The following is a 21,707-nucleotide window of genomic DNA, read 5'->3' as shown; positions in this document are numbered from 1 at the left end:
CTGAGCCAAGACACTCAGAAGGGTAATGAGGAGGAAAGCCTGTTTGGAGGAGCTTCAGGAGAGAATGGGAAGGAAAGAAATGGGAGTAGCAACCATAGTCAACTCTGCTTGAAGGCCTTTTGCTGTAAAGGGGAGCAGTGTGATCGCCTGCCAGTGCCGAGGGCCCCTTTGAAGTCTGCAGTCATTAATTTAAAGTGAAAACCACCAGCACCGCTGTGTGTTTTTTTCTAGTCTTGCTCAGCTACTTGATAAAAGGTAGGGAATAGACAGATTGAGCCGTTTGGGGTGTTGTCAGAGGAATACTGACAGTGAGAAAGGAGCACAGCAGGGTTTTCGCGGTGGGAAATGAAGATTTAAAGGTGGTAATAGAGGCTGAAAAAGAGGAGAAAAGTGAGAAGGTTAGTAGGTCGGAGCTCTGGCAGGAGGGTGAGTGCAGCAAGTAGGGGATACGCAGGCTGTGAGAGGCTTGAACTTGGCATCTGCAGGTCTCAAGTGTGGCTGTAGGGGTGGATCCAAGATAAACTTGTCAGATAGAGGCCCGTGTGCTGGATGGACTGCCCACATGGGTGTTGAAACTAAGAGTCATGAAAAAGGTAGAGGTGAAAAGAGAAGCCCAGGGCTATGCTCTTTAGTGACTGAGGGGAGCTATCCAGAGTCATAGCACTGGGAGTCAAGATGGGTAGAGGGTGGAATAATCTGATGGCCGGGAACTTAAAGGAACTTTTTTTGTGGGGGGGAGGGAGTAGGTGGAGCTAAGATCTGGAAATAGTAGTGAGGACGTTTACCTCATCACAAACTCCACTAGTACGTGGAGTGTGGGAGAGAAAAGAGTGCTGTAGGGACAACAGTGTCCTCAGGCAATAGCCAGTTTTCAGGTAGAGCATGAGTAAGTCTTTCATGCAATGATAATAAATAAAACAAGGTACAGGGCAACACATAGAATGATTCATTATTATAAAGAGTCTATATCTAAAATACATATTTCACTTTACATGTATCGGGAAAATATCAGATTGCATATATATACATATATGTTATTTAGGTCTCTCTGGGTGGTGCCATTGTATTTTATATTTATTTTGGGTGGGGTGATGCATTTTTAAAATTGTGCTTCTTTCCTAACGTCTCTAAGGCAAATCAACATTTCTGACTTTACCTCATAAACATAATTTTTTTAATAGAGGGCAATAAAAAAAGTAATAGCTCCAGAGGACAAAAATAAAGACATTCCAGTTGTCTATTTTTATGTTAAGAGAGCAAACTTAATTTACTAAATGTTCATATGATAATGAAATATTTGTAAGCAGATCACTCGAGATGTTTTTCAAATTGTGTAAGAGTTTGCCTGGTTAGCCAAAACTGATTTTAGGAAATACATGGAAACTCTTACCAACTCAATAAAATAGAGTATAAAGAAGTAATTTTCCTTACCCTTAATTTTATATGTATTTGCAGTTCACCAAGAGCAAAAGAAATAATAGGACTGTATATGTTTTCTGGACCTAAATGTTCCACGATTGGGAACATGCCATGAAAATAGACGTCTCTCCCTTGTAGGCTGCCCAGTGTCCCATTTTCACTTTCACAGTGAAAGTGATTTCTTAGAAAAAGTTTTTCTCTCAACATTTTCTAACACAGGCAAAGAATGCTTTAAATTGCTCAGTAAAACTGAGTTGTGCTGTGATGAATTTTGTTTCCAAATGAAAAGCAGGAGATCCAGTACAACAGTGAGAGTGTCATTTTTTTATCTTCTGAAAATACACTTCTTTTAAGAGATTTCAGAGTTATTTTGCTCCTTTTTTCCTTAGTAGTTGAGTTGGAATGGAAAGTGGATTCATAACTTAGCATACAGAAATCTGAACAGTTAGTTGTAGCTTTGAATCACATTGTGATTTATTTAAAAGGGATGCCCTTTATATAGATCTGTAGCTTGATTTTTGATTCACTGAAATAAAAGAGGTACCTATGCATGATGGGAAAAAATACATAAACAGGATGCAGAAATAAGCTTTGTTTCTGGTGTGGTATTTTTGAAGCTGTGCTGCAATTTTTTTTAAAATCGGTCTTCTACAACTCACCAGTTACCACCTTGTGGTGCTTTGTACCGTTTTACCGTAATCATTTGTAAATACAAAGAAAAACTTTTAAACAAAAGAAATCGTCTTTTTGTTAGGTGTAAAAGTTTTTCAAGAAATATATTTATTTCTTATCGTTTTGAAGAACAAAATAGCCCAACTTGCAGAGGCAAACTAAAGTACAGACTTTAGAAATGAGAGTAATGGTCATAAATAGAGATATGAAATGGAAAGAATATGCACTAATGAAAACAAAATTATATACTTGAAATTCTAAATCATAGGTGATCATCATTGTTAATGAATACAGGATTTGAACCAGATACTGATTTTGATAAACCTTGTTGATTCTTTGGTTAAATAATTATTTGTGATAATAGATAATTATTAACTAAATAGATAAATAATTATTAATTAAAAAGTAGCATTTTTTTAAACATGTAAGAAGCTGCCATATCTTCAAATAGTCATATATGTAAGAAATAACGGGTTTTTTTTTTCAAATATGGTTTTGCCTAATAATTTCCTTTGTGACTCATCTTTCAAGTGGTTATAATTTATGAACTATACTTCTGGGGTAAGGCAAGCAGTTTCTTAAGATTTTACCTTGTTTGTATGTGTCTATATTGTAAAACTGAATAAATGGGAACATCATCATATAATAACTATTTTTAAATATATATAAAACCATCATAGTGAGAGCATTTATAAATACTGATTAGTCTAACAGACTTTCTCAGTGAGCATTCTGGGAGAGAATCCCTAAGGCATTCATTTGTTTTTAAGTATTAACCTCTCACCTATGCATCTAGAAAAGTACTGGTTATGTTACTGTCCTTGGGGAAATTCAGAAATAGTCACTCAAATTATTTTGTGTGTTTGGTAGTTCAGAGCATGAATCCTAGTTAAGAAAGGGTGGCAGACAGTCTTAGAAGTATTGGAAAGGGGGCTTCTGGGTGGCTCAGTACGTTAAGCATCTACCTTTGGCTCAGGTCATGATCCCGCCGTCAGGCTCCCTGCTCAACGGAGAGTCTGCTTCTCCCTCTCCCTCTGCCCTCCCCCTCACCCCCAGCCCCGCTCATGCGCACTCTCTCTCTCTCTCAAATAAATAAAATCTTAAAAAAATATATTGAAAGAGCAGAGCAAGCATGGTAATGTATTAGTGATCATTAGCTTATTGGACAAGAGAGTGTTTGAGACTACTTTAGACAAGAGAGTGTTTGAGACTTAAAAATTTGAAAGAAGAGGTTATTTTATGTAAAACCTACTAATTTATTTCTGTAAAACTCATGAAAATAATGGAAAAACTGACAAGCATAATTTAGTACAGTTACAGATACAAAATTGATGTACAAAATTAATACCCTTTATATATAAGCAAAATCCAGCCTGTAGATAAAATGTGCAAAACTTGTGTGAGGAAAAGTTTTTAAATGCTTCTAAAAAACACAAATGGACTTGAACAGAGCCTCTATGAAGAATCAACATCATAAACATGTCAATTCTTAGATTTATTTAAAAAATTAAAACTATTCTAATAAAAATACCAACAGATTTTTTTTTTCTGGAGGGTGGTAGTAAAAGTTGATTTTAAAGCTTATAAAGAGGAAAAACAAGCAGGAGGAATGCCCAAGAAAACCCTGGAAAATAAAATATAAAATGTAAAGAAAGCCTTTATAGTTAAAATAGTGAGGTGCCTGAAGAATCAAATCTATGGAGCAGATTAGAAAGTCCAGAAATAGGGGCGCCTGGGTGGCTCAGTCATTAAGCGTCTACCTTCGGCTCAGGTCATGGTTCCAGGGTCCTGGGATTGAGCCCCACATCAGGCTCCCTGCTCCATGGGAAGCCTGCTTCTCCCTCTCCCACTCCCCCTGCTTGTGTTCCCTCTCTTGCTGTGTCTCTCTCTGTCAAATAAATAAATAAAATCCTTAAAAAAAAAAAAAAGTCCAGAAATAGATTAAAGATTTTCTTTAAATTAAAGATGATCAGGGAGCCTGGTGCGGGGCTTGATCCCAGGACCCTGAGATCATGACCTGAGTTGAAGGCAGACACTGAACGGACTGAAACACCCAGGCACCCCCAGAAATAGATTTTTGTGCAAATACAAATTTAGTAAGGATAAAGGTAGCATTTCAAATCAGTGGGGGAAAGATGAGCTTTCTAATAACTGGACAGCTATTTGGAGAAAGATAAATTTGGAACTGAAGCTAATACTATGTATACCTGGATGAATTCCAAATTGATGAGAGCTCTCAAAGTAAAACATGAGACCATGCTAATACTAGGAGAAAGCATGTCTGAATTATTTTGTAATATGAGAATATTAGGGGAATAACTATGGCTCAAAACCTAGAATCAATAAGAAAAAAGATTGATGAATTAAGGTACATGAAAAAACTTTGGCATAGAAAAGAAAACATCAAAAGGGAAGTCAAGCTCTTTTCCTCAGCAGGACCGCAGCAGGAGCAGCTGTGGTGCTAGTCTCTTTGAGCTGTCCAACTCCATTCTTGTCGCCGCAGCGACACCTGCACTCGCCGCCACCATAACTGAGCAGATACTTGGTCGTATCCTCAAGGGCCACAACAGCTGGGTAACCCAGATCACCACCACTCCCCAGTTCCCGGACATGATACTGTCTTTCTCTTGAGAGAAGACCATCATCATGTGGAAGCTGCCCAGGGATGAGACTGATGATGGCATCCCTCAGTGTGCCCTTTAGGGTCATTCCCACTTTGTTGGTGATGTGGTCATCTCCTCAGATGGCCAGTTCACCCTCTCAGTCTCCTGGGATGGAGCCCTTCATCTCGGGGATCTCACAACAGGTACCACGGTACCACCACACGCAGATTTGTAGGCCATACCAAGGATGTGCTGAGTATGGCCTTCTCTGACAACTGACAAGTTGTCAGTAGCTCCTGAGATAAAAACATCAAGCTATGAATAATACTTGGAGTGTATGCAAATACACTGTCCAAGATGAGAGCCATTCGGAGTGGGTGTCTTGTGTCTGCTTTCCACCCGGTAGCAGCAATCCCATCATTGTCTCCTGTGGCTGGAACAAGCTGGTCAAGGTATGGAAGCTGGCAAACTGCAAGCTGAAGACCAGTCACATCGGCCACACGGGCTACCTGAACACTGTGACTGTCTCTCCAGATGGATCCCTCTGTGCTTCTGGAGACAAGGATGGCCAAGCCGTGCTGTGGGGCCTCAATGAAGGCAAGCACCTTTATCTGCTAGATGGTGGGAACATCATCAATGCCCTGCACTTCAGTCTTAACTGATACTGTCTCTGTGCTGCCCCAGGCACCAGCATCAAGATCTGGGACTTGGGAGGCAGGATCATTATAGAGGAACTGAAGTAGGACGTTATCGGTACCAGCAGCAAGGCAGAGCCCTGCTAGTATACCTCTCTGGCCTGGTCTGCTGATGGCCAGACTCTGTTTGCCAGCTACACAGAAAACCTGGTGGGAAGGTGGCAGGTGACCATGGGCACCCCCTAGAAATATATGGCAGAGTTTTAGAAATAAAACATTGGTTTTCTGACTTTAAAAAACAAGCAAAATTAAAAGGGAAGTCACAGACATAATAAACTGATAAATATTTGTCACTTAGAACATGAAAGGCTAACCTCCCTAACATAGAGCTCCCCAAAAGAAAAAAGACTAACAGCCTGATAAACAAATGGGCAAAAGTATAAGTTCATTTAGTTTACAGGAGAAGAAATACAAGTTACATTTAAACATATAAAAGTAGTTCAGCCTCACTCATAAAAAAAGAAATGCAAATTAAAACTACATTGAGACACCACCTCTCATCTATCAGGTGGATAAATATCCAAAAGTTTGCATAATTTTTTTGTCAAGGCTACAGGTAAAATAGGCAGAACATTGCTGACAGAAATGAGAATGGTACCAGCTCTGCAGAAAGAATGTTGACAGTATCTAGCATAATTAATTGTGTATTTATCTTTGATTAAGGAGTCCTACTTCTAGAAATATTTGTATCCTAAAGATGAACTGGCAAAAATACAAAAGAATACATTTATTCTTTGTGGCTTTATTTGCTATAGCCCAAAATTGGAAAGAACACAAATGTCCATCAGAAAGGGAATTCTGTGCAGCCCTAAAAAAAAGAATTCAGTTGGGGGAGGAGAGGTGACATCAGCAAGATGGCAGACTAGGAAGCCCTAGATTTCTTTCCTTCATGGAGTATAGAAATTTAACACAACAAACTTACAAAATAGATCTGTAGAAATCCTGAAACCAGTTCAAAGGTTCCTGCACCCCAGGCTAGCGGGAAGCCAACCATGTGGAGGCTTGATAGGAAATGTGTGACACTTTTTACTCTCTCATTAGAGCCACTCCCACCCCCACCCCTGCCCAGGGTGGAATGTTTGGGAGGAAAACCCCAACTCCCACATTATCCCTAGAGAGGGAAAGGAGTTGAATATACCTCCAACTGACTTTTGGGGGCTGCTGCCTGAGAGATAGTGTCTTTTTTGCTTGTATCCAAGTACTGATAGAAACAGAATGCCAGGTTGGGCATCCCTGAGAAGAATGGCCTGCATTAGAGTCTGCAGTACCACAGACTGACACTAGATGGAACCCCAGGACTGGATTTACTATAGCCTAGCTGGCTGCAATATTATAGACACAAACTCCTGAGTAGAAGCTCAGGAGCTCCTGAGTAGAAGCCAGCAACCCTCTTCAAACAGGGCAGATTACCTACAAAAAGCACATAGAGGACACATACCCAGAAAAGACTTTTGAGGTCCCCAGAATCTCTAGCCAGGCCTAGTAGAGAAAGTCATCCTTGTATGAAACTAGACCACAAAGTTTGGAGAGTTGGTTGATTGCTTCAGATGCCAAATCCCAACAACAAAAAATAAGACATATGAAGAAACAGCCAACTGTGATACATTTAAACTAATAAATTAGATCTATAGAAATCAAATCCTAAAAAAAAGGAGATATGAATTGCCAGATAAAGAATTCAAAATTACCATCATAAGGATACTTAATTAACTAAAAAGAAAGCATAGATAGACAAACAAAATTAGGAATATGATGCATGAACAAAATGAGAATATGAACAAAGAGATAGAAACTAGGAAGAATGGCCAAACAGAAATTCTGGAACTGAAGAATAACAGTACTAAATTGAAAATTTATTGGCAGGACTCAGTGAATTTGACCAGATAGAAGATAGAGTCAGTGAACCTGAACACAGACTTACAAAAATTACTGAAGCAGAGAAGGCAAAAATGAAAAATGAAGAGAGCCCAGGGTTATGTATGGACAAGAACAACAACATACAAATATGAGAGTCTCAGAAAGTGAAGAAAGAAAGGAGCAGAGAACCTGTTGAAGAAATAATGGCCAAAACTTACTCAAATTTGAGAAAAGAAATGGACATACAAATTCAAGAAACTTAAAGAAGTAGGATAAATCTAAAGAGGCGTACACTGAGACACATCATAAACTGTAAAATGTCACATGTAAAGTGAGAATCTTGAAAGCAGCATGATTAACTTGTCACATGCTATGAAGACCACAAAGAAAATGTCTATAGAATATACACAAAGGGAAATGGGAAGTGAATCAAAACATGTCACTACAGAAAAATCAATGAAACACAAAGCAAGAGAGGAAAAGAGGAACAAAAAGCTATTAGAAAACAATGAATAGGAATAGTAAGTCTTTTCATACCAGTAATTACTTTAAATGTAAACAGATTAAACATACCTATTAAAAGACATCGACTGGCTGAGTGGATTAAAAAAAAAAAAAGCATGGGGTGGCTGGGTGACTCAGTTGGTCAAATGTCTGACTCTTGATTTTGGCTCAGGTCATGATCTCAGAGTTGTGAGACTGAGGCCCATGTCCAACTCTGTGCTGGGTGTGGAGCCTGCTTACGACTCTCTCTCTCCCTCTGCCCCTTGCCCCTAAAAAAACAAACAAAACATGATCCAGTTTTGTTCTGCCTATAAGAGATGGACATTAGATCCAGATATAAACAGACTAAAAGTGAAAAGGTGAAAAAAGATATTCTATACAAACAGGAATCTAAAGAGATCGAAGTGGCCATACTTATATCAGACAAAATAGATATATTAAACAAAAGAGACTTTAAGACAAAAACTGCCACAAGAGACAAAGAAGGACATTGTACCTTGTTTTCACTTATGGATAGAACAACCAAGTAGAGGATCCATAAGAAAAGAGTAGTCTTCAACAATACTGTAGACCAACTGGGCTTAACAGAAATATGTATACCACTCCACCCAATAACAGCAGAATACACATTCTTCTCAAGCAAACATAAAACAATATCCCAAATAGACTACATGTTAGGTAACAACAGAATTTGTAACAAATTTTAGAAGATTTAAATTATATATCTTCTATGATCAAAATGGAATGAAACTGGAAATAACTAGCAGAAGGAAAACATGAAAATCCAAAATCATGTGGAAATTAAATAACCTATTCTTTAACAACCAGTGGGTCAAAGAAGAAATTACAAAGGAATTTAGGGAATATCCAGAGACAAATGAAAACAAAAACACAACATACCAAAACTTACGGGGTACAGTGAAAGCAGTACTAAGAGGGAAGTTCATAGTGACAAGTACCTAGACTTTAAAAAAATCTCAGCATATTCACATGACTTTATTTTATCTCATTTTAGTTTTGTGAAGAAAAAAAAAAAAATCAATGACCTAACTTTATACCTTAAGGAACTAGAAAAAGGAAACTAAAAAACTAAAAAGTTAGCAGAAAGAAGAAATAATAAAGATTGGAGCAGAGATAAATGACAGAATAGAAAAACAATAGAAAACAACAAAACCTAGAGTTGGTTTTCTTGAAAAGATTAACAAAACTGACAAACCCTTAGCTAGATAAACGAAGAAAACAGAAGATTCAAATATCTAAAGTTAACAGTGAAAGAGGAGACATTACAACTGATGTCGCAGAAATAAGAAATAAAAGGAACTACAATGAACGATTATATGCCAACAAATTAGAAAACTTAGAAGAGATGGATGTATTTCTAGAAACATCCAACCTACCAAGACTGAATCATGAAGAAATAAAAAAATCTGAACAAACCTATAACAAGTGAGGAGCCAGTAATTAAAGAATTGAAGCACTAATCAAATACTTTTCAACAACAAAAAAGCACAGAACCAGATGAATTTATTGGTGAGTTCTACCAAGCATTTAGAGAAGAATTAACATCAATTCTTTTTCAAACTCTTCCAAAGAATTAAGGAGGAGAAGAGACTTCCAATCATTCTGTGAGGCAAGAATGACCCAGGTATACTGAAACCAGACAAAAACATGACAGGAAAAGAAAACTATAGACCAAGGGACATCTAGGTGGCTCAGTCAGTTAAGCAGCTGCCTTTGGCTCAAGCCATGATCCCAGCGTCCTGGAATCAAGTCCCGCAGTGGGCTTCTTGCTCAGTGGGGAGCCTGCTTCTCTCTCTCTGCCTGTTGCTCCCCCTGCTTGTGCTCTCTCTCTCTCTGACAAGTAAATAAATAAAATCTTAAAAACACACACACACACACACACACACACTATAGACCAATATTCCTCATGAATATTGACATAAAAGTCCTAAACAAAATATGAGGCAAAATGAATTCAACAGCACATTAAAAGGATCTTGCATCATGACTAGGTGGAATTTACACTTAGAATGTAAGGATGGTTCGTCATATGAAAATCAATTGATGTTATATACCAAATGGAAAGTGAAGGAAAAAAGACATGATTATCTCAATCAGCTCAGAAAAATCATGTGACAAAATTCAACAGCCATGAAATGGTAAAACACTTAACAAATTAAGAAAAGAAGGAAACTACCTCAACATAATAAAAGCCATGTATGAAAAACCCAGAGTTAACATCATACTCAGTGGGGAAAGACTCAAAACTTCTCCTCTAAGATCAAGAACAACGCAGGCATGCCCAATTCCACCACTACTGTTCACCATAGTACTGAAAATTCTAGCCAGAGCAATCAGACAAGAAAAAGAAAGGCATACAAAGAGGAATTAAAATTTCCTGTTCACACATGACATGTTCTTAAATGTAGAAAACCCTAAAGATGCCATTAAAAAGCTATTAGGACTAATAAAAGAATTTAGCAAAGTTGCAGAATACAAAATCTACACTCAAAACTCAGTTGTGTTTCTATATACTAACAATGACCAATCTAAAAATGAAATTTAAAAAATAATTCCATTTACTATAGCATCAAAAAGGATAAAATACTTAGGAATAAACTTCACCAAGGAAGTGAAAGACTTGTACACTGAAAACTACAAAACACTGCTAAAGGAAATCAAAGAAGATATGAATAAAGGGATGGATCAGAACTTAATATTGTTTAAATGTGTATACTATCCAAAGTCATCTGCAGGTTCAGTGCAATCTCTATCAAAATCCCAATGACATTTTTTGGTTAAAAAAATATCCTAAGATTTGTATGGAATCTCAAAGGACGATGAATAGCCAATACAATCTTGAGAAAGAAGGAGGCCTCACTTCCTGATTTCAAAACATACTACAAAGCAACAGTAATAAAGATGGTGTGGTCCTGGCATAAAGATAGGCATATAGACCAACGGAACAAATGGCCCAGGAATAAACCCTTGCATATATAGCCAAATGATTTTTGACAAGAGTGCCAAGACTATATACAGTGGGGAAAGTACAGTCTCTCTTCAGCAAATGGTTTTAGGAAAACTGGATACCTACATGCAAAAGAATAAAGTTAGACCCTTACCTTATAACTGCATGCAAAAATTAACTCAAAATGGATTAAAGACCTAAATATATGATCTAAAACTCTTAAACTTCTAGATGAAAACATAGGGGGCAAGCTTCAGGACATTGGATTTAGCAGTGATTTCTTGGCTATGACCCCAAAGGATAGGCAACAAAATAAAAAATAGATAAATGGGACTTTACCGAACTTAAAAGGTATTGGTGCGTCATATGAAACAATCAGCAGAGTAAAAAGGCAGCCTCTGGAATGGGAGCAAATAATTGTAAGTTATATATCTGATATGGGGTTAATATGCAGAATGTATAAGGAAAATCTACAACTCAAGCAACAATAACAACAAATAATCTCATTAAAAAACAGGCAAAAGATTTGAACAGACATTTCTCCCAAGAATATATACAACTGGCCAATAAACATATGAAGAGATGTTCAAACAGCACTAATCATTAGGGAAATGCAAATTCCTACAATGAGATATGACTCCATTAGGATGGCCATTATCAAAAGAATAGATAATACGTGTTCATGAGGATATGGAGAATTTGGAACTTTTGTGCAGTGTTGGTAGGCATGGCATGGTACAGCCATTATGGAAAATATGGATGTTCTTAAGAAAGTTAAAAATAGACTTGTGTGCACACTCTCTCACTCTGACAAATAAATAAAAATCTTTTAAAAAATACAATAAAAAGTAATGTAAATTTTTAAAGGTGGAAACCATATTAAGTTTTTTCAACTTTGACTCACTTTTTTTTTTCACTTTTTTTCACTTGTTTGCACAAGAAAAAAAATTAGTCCCTCTTGGTTCTTCAGTTTTAATATTCATTGTTGTGTGTAATTAATTTCAAACTCTTCCACTAGCTATAGCCTGCTCTTAAGTTACTCTGTTCTCTTGCTTGATTAATCCTTGAAAAACATAATTTCTACCCGTATCTCAGCAACTAAGCATTTTCATATAGTCAGCATCCAATGTAACGTAGCAATTAGAAACCTACCTTCAGATACTCAGTAAAAAGTCTGTTCTCACAGTGGTATTTTAAAAGTTTGATTTGGGTAAACAATTTAATAAGGGTCCTTTTGCCTTTGCTTTGTATTTCCCATGTTTGGTTTACTTCTCACATAACATGTGACTTTCTTTCTTTTTTTATTATTTTTTTTATTTTTATTTTTTTTATTCATTTGAGAGAGAAAGAATGAGACAGAGAGAGCATGAGAGGGGGGAGGGTCAGAGGGAGAAGCAGACTCCCCGCCAAGCAGGGAGCCCGATGTGGGACTTGATCCTAGGACTCCAGGATCATGACCTGAGCCGAAGGCAGTCGCTTAACCAACTAAGCCACCCAGGCACCCAACATGTGACTTTCTTTGGAAGTTATCATTGAGGATGGGCCCACAATGGTAACTAGGTGTCAGGGATTTGCTTCTATTCAAGTCTTGACAATACCAGTCAGCTCTCAGATGATGGAAAACATTTATATCGTTACTGAGCTTTTAAATTGCTTTTTGTGGTTCAGGCTTCCTATACACTTTGAAGATCAGCTTTTCCTAAAAGTCAGACCTCTCTTGTAGGCAAAGGTGCTTTGTGAGCACTAGCAAAGCCATGTTGATTACTTCATTGGAAGAAATATTGCAGTGTGGTTAAGAGCATTTGCTAGGGAGCCAAAGTGCCTGGGTTCAAATCCCAGTTTCACCATTTAGCTGTGTGACCTTGGGCAAGTCACTTAGCCTCTCTATGCCTCACTTTTACAACTTTAGAGTGGGGCTAACAGTAATGCCTACCTCATAATTTGTTATGTATGGATTAAATGGATTAAGATACATAAAGTCTAGCACAAATTGGCAAAAGATTGGGAAGCATTGTGTAAGCGTTAATTGCTTGCCTACCTTCCTTCCCAAAAGGAATGCTTTTGGCAGGCAGGCACCATTCGCTTAAATGATTTCTCACATGCCCCTCCCCCCCCATTAACTGACCCTCATTCATTCATTACCAAGTGGGGAGAAAGAGGGCGAGAGAAAGGAGGGAAAGAATAAAAGAAATACAGTCAGTTGGTGACTGCCTCCACCATTTCGGAGGGCAGAGGAGCTGCTGCATGTTAACAGTGCCCCTTTGCTACTTGTCTCTGCTCTCCTTCCTGGATCCTGGATTTCTTCACAGGAACACACGCAGCCATCTAGAGGCAAAGCTCTGTTACTATATGGTGGGGAAATGTTATGGTTTAAATACCACATAGATTGAATCAGTTACACGTATACCATTTTTTTTTAAAGATTTTTATTTATTTATTTATTTATTTATTTGAGAGAGAGAGAGAATGAGAGACAGAGAGCATCAGAGGGAGGAGGGTCAGAGAGAGAAGCAGACTCCCTGCTGAGCAGGGAGCCTGATGTGGGACTTGATCCCGGGACTCCAGGATCATGACCTGAGCTGAAAGCAGCCGCTTAACCAACTGAGCCACCCAGGTGCCCCACGTATACCATTTTTTAACTTTCACCAGACAGACACAGTTTAGCCCAGATTCCTAATAACCTTGTTCAACCTAGAGATTAGTCAGTACTTTGGTTCCATTCCTTTTGGATTTTTCTTGCTGACCTCAAGGCCTTTTTGTTCTGAGTTAAAACCTGTGATCGCTGAAGCTATCTGAATAATAATTGATTTGATTTTGATAGTCATGACAAATATTTCTTGCCATCTTATCTGGTTTTTCTAAACAAGATCCCGTGTCTTCACTTCTATACTGTTTTCAAAATGCAGATCTCCTTAAAGAACTTTATCTCCTGCTTTTGTCTATCTTACTTCTAGCTACTGCTTTCAAATGGGTTACAGAACTAGTGGGGAGGTTCTTCCAGGTCTCGTTATCTTTTCAATACAAATGTTACCATATTTAATACAAATGTGAATTTGTTCCTGCCCCGTCTTCTCAAAACTATATATTTTATGGAGCTTTTTGCCCTCTTCCTTCATTGATTCCATTGTCTCTTCCCAATTCCCTACCTCTTGACAGGATATCAGTGTGAATTTGCACTAATTTTTCTTCTTTATCTACACCTTTGTTCTTTATGGCTACATAATAGATCATTTAATAATTTTTTCCTATATTGCTGGTGTGATTTTAGTTTCTTATTCATGAGAATGAAGAAAAGAGCTTTCATTAAGATAATAAATTTCAAATCAAGAATTGGGAGTGATGATTGCTCCTGCCTGAGTTTAATTCTTTCTCACCTGTACTTGAATAGAGGATAAGATACTTTTGCTTCTATTTATTAGAAATTCTTTTGGGAGAGGCACCTGAGTGGCTCAGTAGGTTAAGCATCTGCCTTCGGCTCAGGTCATGATCCCAGGGTCCTGGAATTGAGCCCCGTATCTGGCTCCTTGCTTGGTGGGGAGCCTTCTTCTCCTTCTCTGCCTGCTGCTCCCCCTGCTTGTGCGCGCTCTCTCTCTCTCTCTCGCTATCTCCCTCTCTGTCAAATAAATAAATCTTCAAAAAAAATTCTTTTGGGGAGTGACTAAATTGAGGGGACCTTTATTGTTTTGCTATTTAGCTATTACTTTGAAGGGTTGAAAGTCACCCTTTCAAACACCCTTTCAAACGCACCAGAGTGTTTGAAATTTTAAAATAGATTATACATTCAGCAGACATATGCCAAGTGCTTATTGTATTCCAAGTACTGTGCTAGGCACTGGGAATAAAAAGAATATGACATGACCTCTGACTCTAGAGGACTTAATCATGATGAGACACTGTAGTGTGATGCAGAGAGTCTTAGCTTTGGAATCAGCACATCCAACTCTGCCTCTTACTAGAATATAACAAAGAGCAAGTTGTCTTAATCTCTCTGAGATGGTTTTCTCTTTTGTAAAATGAGGGAGTTGGCCTAAATATCTCTTAAAATCTTGCCTACATCTGACTTTCTGTCATTGCAGAATGGAATGTTTTAAGGTTACTTAAGGCTGGTGTGAGGATCAAATAAGAAAAAAAATTATGAAAGCACTTTAAAAACTATTAAGTGTTGTCTAAACAAAGACATTACTAATTACTTACTAATTTGACATTATTTACTAATGCTTTTGGCCCAAAGACCAGATGTATTAGGTGTTATAAATAAGTTCCAGATGTTTAAGGAAAAGGGTGACCTTTTCATGATTTTGGCTCTGAGTTCTAGGGTTATTTAAGGGTATGTAATTATCACCATTATTGACTAAAGTAGGTACTCTGTAAATGTGCATTGATTTAAACCATAGGTTTTGAAACTCAGTGTAATTATAAGGTAAATCACAATTCCTGTGGTTTGGAGTTATCTCTTCCATATTAGCCCCACACAGGGCTTGATCTCAGGACCCTGAGATTATGACCTGAGCTGAAATCAAGAGTCGGAGGCTTAACCGACTGAGCCATCCAGGTGCCCCTGCATTATGATTCTTGAAATTCTGGGTTAATAGGTAATTGTTCATCACTATGAAATAATTGTATTTATGCAAATATGACTGCATATTTACAGCTTGCCCTAGGACTGCTGTGTTTAAACGTAGAGTATATGTCAACTTTGGGTCAGTTTTCTTTGGCTTTTTGTCCACTATACTTTCAAGTATATGACATATACTGGACCTTCAAATTTTATGGGTTCTTTAAAAAGTATACCTATCTTTTTCTAGGTTCGTAGATTGTAAGAACCCCTGATAATAGGCAGAAGGACTGAGCCCATAAGCCAATTCAAAAAGTTGAATCAGTAATTATGTTTTAATTATTATTATAGATGTTTATTCTCAGATCTAAGTAATAGTTTCAGCTCGCTGAAATTTTTTATTGCTAAGCATTACGATTATCACTTGTCTGTTCTTCAGAAGTTTTCATAATGTATACCCTTATCTTTTGTTTGGCTTGTTTATAATTACTGCTAGATAATTTAGTGTTGAAATGGTGAGACTTTCACTAAAAGCTGTTTCTCAAGTAAAATTCTGAATATATTTTCATTTGCAAAGTTACTGGCAATAAAGAGTAATAACTATTGCTTATTTAATCTGTTAGCATTTAAGCCTACATTAAGTTTATGTTTATGACTGTATGATTATAAATTTGATTTACCTTCAGCTTTTGAAGAATAAAACCATAACCCTGTTTTACTGGTAAATTCATATACCTAATGACGCATGCCTTTTATATATGCTAGGAAAATGGTGTTCATTGTTAAAGTTAGAATTGAGTTAGTCAACCAGAAGCGGGAACCTCTAATTGTTTCCAGATGCATACTTTTTGGGTTTGGATGCAACTCTAAGTGTTAGCTCAGTCAGGAATTTGCTAAGCTTGTCTTTTTCCCCATATCCTTTCATTATGGGTAGATAGATCCATGCTAAAATCTCTTTTATGATTTCCCATTACGATAGTTAATCAGAAAAATATGGACACAAACTCCTAAGCTAAACACAATTTTAAAAGGCAAAAATAAAGTTTCTGCAGGTTTCTTTTACATTTTATGATCTTTGAAATTGTTATAGAAATTGACCTTGGTTCTAAATTGCTGTATCACCATGCGACTTAGCAAGCACCTTTCTCCTTCCACCACAGTTTCATAACCCTCTTACAGATATAGCTGAAATCCTTACATAATTTCAGAGTTACTGTTAGACAAAATTAGTGTGACACATCAGTGTGCTTTGGTGAAATGTTTGCTGCTGTTGAATGTAAGCATTTTATTAAAATTCCACTGAAGCAGGCAACCATTTTGAATTTTATAATCTAGCAAAATCAGTAAATACGTCATTGACCCTTACCAAAAAAATACACTGTTCTAATTATTTCCTTATATCAATTATGATACCTTTTAAGTTATTTTATTTTATTTTATTTTATTTTATTTTATTTTTTTAAAGATTTTATTTATTTATTTGACAGAGACAGAGATAGCGAGAGCAGGAACACAAGCAGCGGGAGCGGGAGAGGGAGAAGCAGGCTTCCCCCCGAGGAGGGAGCCCGATATGGGACTCAATCCCAGGACCCTGGGATCATGACCTGAGCCGAAGGCAGACGCTTAATGACTGATCCACCCAGGCGCCCTATTTAAGTTATTTTAAAATTAATTTTATTAAAATGTTTATTTGCATTATGATTCTTTTTTGTTTTTGAGAGAGAGCACACATGCACATGCTTGCACAAAGGGGAGGGACAAAGGGAGAGAATCTTAAGCAGACTCCCTGCACTTGCTGAGCACGACGCCCCAGCTAGACTTGATCTCACCACCCTGAAATCATGACCTGAGCTGAAATCAAGAGTCGGAGGCTTAACCAGCTGAGCCCATCACGATTATGCATTATAGTTCTTGAATTGAGTGTTAAAATGAGTGATCTCTAAATTCCCTGTTACTTTTAATAGTTTGTTATCTGTGATCATGGAAATTCTTCACCAATTCTACAGTCTTCAAACTAAGGGCCACATGTGAAAATAAATGTTACGGGATAAAGGGAAAATACTGGGTGTTTTTTTTTTCTTTCTTTCTTTTTTTTTAACAAATGTGGCAAGGAGTAGCTGGCTTTGGGAGGCAACATACATGGACTATAGACACAAAAATTTGAACAAAGGTTTGGATAAATTTGTAGACGATTCTGGGTAGCTTATTAAGAGACTGTATTAGGGAATGCCCTTCAGGTTTGAAGACTGATCTCTTCAAGGATTATTATAGCTTGGACTCAGTCATCTCTTCATTGTGTTTTAACTCACACACAAATTAGAAAAATTAGACTATGCCTAGGGTATTCTAAAACATTAAGTATTTTAAAGTTGTTTGCAAAAAGCTGTCTCACACCTGTTGCTTAATAGTATCATTGTTCAAGGGCGCCTGGGTGGCTCAGTCGGTTAAGCGACTGCCTTCAGCTCAGGTCATGATCTCAGGGTCCTGGGATCAAGCCCTGCATCGGGCTCCCTGCTCTGCGGGAGGCCTGCTTCTCCCTCTCCCACTCCCCCTGCTTGTGTTCCCTCTCTCTCCGTGAAATAAATAAATAAAATCTTTAAAAAAAAAAAATAGTATCATTGTTCATATTGTATGCCTTCTGTTACAGTAGAGTCAGGTTCTTTTCCAGTTTTCCACTTTATTTTAAAGGTAGATTTAAAAGTAAGTTATCAACATAATAATAAAGGAAACTGTCACCAGAAGTTCATGGGAAATGAAAATGGGTACAGGTGTCATCTCTAGTTGTTTTGCATTCATATGTGCCTTCTTCCAAATGGTAGGCCCTGAACAAGTGCTTGTTGCCTGATTTCTAGTCACCTTTCTATAGGCTTTTTCAAAAGTTGTGAATCCCTTTAAAGTAGCTATTTTATATTATTTATCTTTTTATTTTCAGTGCCTAGTACATGCTTGGCAAATAGTAGGCATATAATAAATGTTTGTTGACTTGAACTTTCCAAAATTGAAGTTAGAGTCCAAAGACTTGGTCTTATTGTTCTGGCGCTCCTACTCACTAGCTGTGTCCTTAGGCAAGTTACTTTGGTGTTCTAGACCTTCATTTCCGACTCTAGAGTTAGATTCCATCTGGTTCTAGAAAATCTGATGCCAAGCAGAGTATACAGTAGTGCTTAATAATTGCTTATTCATAGCAATTGCTTAATAAAATTCATTTGTGGGATTACCTAATTAGTGATGGAGTAAATCAGTTTGCCAAGTATATCTCATCTCATTTGGTGACGCTTTTTTTTTTTTTTGGATGTATACAAATAACATTTTCTTTCATTTCCAAATAATTCTTGCACTAGTATTCTTTGTAATTTGACCATTTTTTTCTTATTGAATGAAAAGCGAAGATGGAAGAAATTGCCTATTTAATCCACGTCCTCATTTTACAGATGAGAAAACTGATGCTCTGGAAGGCTATACAATTTGTCCAAAGTTATTTAATGGCAGAATTAGAAACCAGGTATCATGGTTTCTAGTTGAGTGCATTTTCAACCTCAGATATCTTTAGGCATTATTAGAGTTCCTAGGATAAAGATTGAAGAAGAAATGATGAAAAGAGCTAAATTTTTCTATGTGCCTCCTAGAGGAGGCATAAAAAAAAAACCTCTTTTTTTATTCTCAGAGTTTTTTCATATTCTAGGAGGACCTTTTGGTGCCTCACTTTCTGAATAGTAGTAAGGAAAGTAGGAAAATTGTAAAGTTAGGTATATAAAAATATTCCTTCCTGATCCTTCCCTTTTCCCTAAAAATGATGGAGAGAGGAAAGAAAAGTGTCATAATGGTTGAATTGTACCTTATGAGTCTACCATCTTGTTTCTCTTTGCCTTTTTTATAACCCAGGGAATCCTCACCTTATAGTACCAGCACAGTAGATAGAAACAGACACTGCTCTTCAGGTTAGATGAAGGGATAACCAATATTCTTTTACTGTCAGAATCCTTAACCCCACTTCCAGTTGCTTTTTCCCCCTTTAACCTTACCACAGGTATCAGTTTTTTTGTTTTTTTTTTTTAATAGGAGCCCAGAGAGGACATTTCATACAGGTTGGAAAACAATTTGGGATCAGGAAATATACCCTAGAAGGGGTGACACTTGAGATTTTATTTTTTATTTATTTATTTTTAAAGATTTTATTTATTTATTTGACAGAGAGAGACACAGCAAGAGAGGCAACACAAGCAGGGGGAGTGGAAGAGGGAGAAGCAGGCTTCCCGCTGAGCAGGGAGCCCGACGTGGGGCTCCATCCCAGGACCCTGGGATCATGACCTGAGCTGAAGGCAGTTGCTTAACCAACTGAGACACCCAGGTGCCCCGACACTTGAGATTTTAGAGAAGAACTAGAAGCCAGACTACAGGGCAGTTTAGGGACACTCTAGGCAGAGGTAACAGCATGAGCAAAGCATGAAAAGAAGGAACAGCCAAAAGTAAAGTGCAGGGGCGCCTGGGTGGCTCAGTCAGTTAAGCAACTGCCTTCGGCTCAGGTCATGATCCTAGACTCCTGGGATCGAGCCCCGCATCAGGCTCCTTGCAGGGAGTCTGCTTCTCCCTCTCCCTATACCTGCTACTCTGCCTGCTTGTGTGCTCTCTCTGTCTCTCATAAATAAATAAATAAATAAATAAATAAATAAATAAATAAATATCTTTAAAAAAACAAAAGTAAAGTGCAAGTATGTTTATTTAGAGGGCTGAAAATGTGAAGCAAGGATAGAAGGCGAAGCTAGGTGGGGCAGATCTAAAAATATACCATGTTAAAGAGCTTACATTTAATCCCCAAGATATTGGGGAGCTTTTAAGGGATTTTTTTAATGGGGAAGGGATAGGATCAGATACTGATTTTAGATAAATTAGTCTAATAGTTTTATGAAGAATGGTTGTATTAGTTATCTAAGGATACATAACAAATTATACAGAAACCTAGTAGCTAAAATAACAGGCATTATCTTATAGTTTACTTTGGTTCAGGCTCTCTGGCTCAGGCTCATTCACAAGATGCCAGTCAAGGTGTCAGCCAGGGCTACAGTTATTCCCAGGTTCATTTGGGGGAGAATCCACTTCTAAGCTCACTGAAGTGGTTATTGAAAGTAGTCAGTTCCTTCCGTACTCTTGGACTGAGGGTCTCAGTTCCTCTCCAGAGGTATCCCTCAGTGCTTTGTCACTTGAGCCTCTCCATAGAACAGCTCACAGCCTGACAGCCATGAGCAAAGAAGTGAGAGAGCAAGAGAGCAGGGTGAACAAGATGGAAGGCGGAGTCTTCTAATCTAATTTTAGAAATTTAGAAGTACCATCTTGTCATTTTTGCTGTACTTTATTCATTAGCAGCAAGTCACTAGATCCAGCCCACACTCAAGAGAAGAGTTAGGGGATTACACAAGTCGCTGCACTGTTTCTTCACTATATCCAATTAGACACGGGTTATTTCTCTCAGTTATCTGTTTAATTTTCCTAGTTGTCTCTGTTCCTGTCTTATTCTCATTATCCAAGTACTTATCACTGTGCACATAAAGTGTGGGAGTGGACTTGTCATTGCTTCCCTGTGGCCATTTCCTATGTCTTTGTTATTTTAATGTCTTTTCTTCCTTTCCACCTGTCAGAAATACCACTAATTTTGGGAGTGCCTGGCTGGCTCAGTTAGAGGAGCATGTACTCTTGATCTTGGGGTCCTGAGTTCAAGCCCCATGTTGGGTGTAGTGATTACTTAAGTAACAATAAAACTTGAAAAAGAAATATCACTAATTTTTGAGGTACATTTCAACTTCTACCTTTCTTGAAATGTATATATGTTCCTTTTATCTCTGTCTCCGACAGCTATAATTAGGAGGGGTCTTTGGAAATTTTGAGATTCTCCAAGTTTAAAAGAGAGCACTGGCTTAAGCTATTAAGTGTAATGAAGCTCTCTCTCCGTCTGCCTGTGGAGCAGTGCCTTGCCACCCTGATTCACTGGAATGGTGTGGAGAGCTTTTTAAAAAGAGATGCCTTAAAAAAAAAAAAAAACAACAAAAAAAAACATGGCCTTGACCTTCCCTCAAAGATTCTGATTTAATATGTCAGAAATGAAAATAAGACTGTAAGGTGAATTTGATGTCTAAATAAGAGAACTATTGCATTAGAGTCACCCTTATCATTATACTGTTGTTTCTGTACATTTAATCATCCAAATAGCTTAAAGCAGTAATTTCCAAATACTGGTGGAGAGCTAGCTACATCAACACACACAGACATTTGGGCCCTATCACTAACAGTGTTGATACACTAGATCTGTGGTTATATCCAGGCTTCTGTATTTTTTAAATAATGAAAGAAGACCGATATATAATTGGGTTATAAAAATATTGGATGAATGGACTAATTTACCATATTAATTTTTTTGTATATTCCTTTACAGTACTATTCAG

The 21,707-nt window shown here is 37.6% G+C and overlaps 1 protein-coding gene and 1 pseudogene across 5 annotated transcripts in view; both read left to right on the top strand.

Moving 5' to 3' along the window:
• The window catches only part of SLC30A7 (solute carrier family 30 member 7), an 83,598-nt gene that overhangs the window by 41,711 nt on the left and 20,180 nt on the right, over positions 1-21,707 (top strand). The gene's annotated exons all lie outside the window — the stretch shown is intronic.
• On the top strand, positions 4,471-16,740 carry LOC123858508 (small ribosomal subunit protein RACK1-like; annotated as a pseudogene). The gene has a single exon (XR_006794166.3). The product of XR_006794166.3 is annotated as a small ribosomal subunit protein RACK1-like (transcript).

This window comes from Mirounga angustirostris, unplaced genomic scaffold, assembly GCF_029215605.1.
Source record: "Mirounga angustirostris isolate CCGP_5_RB_7025 unplaced genomic scaffold, mMirAng1.0.hap1 SCAF_4, whole genome shotgun sequence".
Lineage (NCBI taxonomy): Eukaryota > Metazoa > Chordata > Mammalia > Carnivora > Phocidae > Mirounga > Mirounga angustirostris.
The sequence above is the reverse complement of the archived record's forward strand: the minus strand, read 5'-3'. Positions and strand labels throughout refer to the sequence as shown.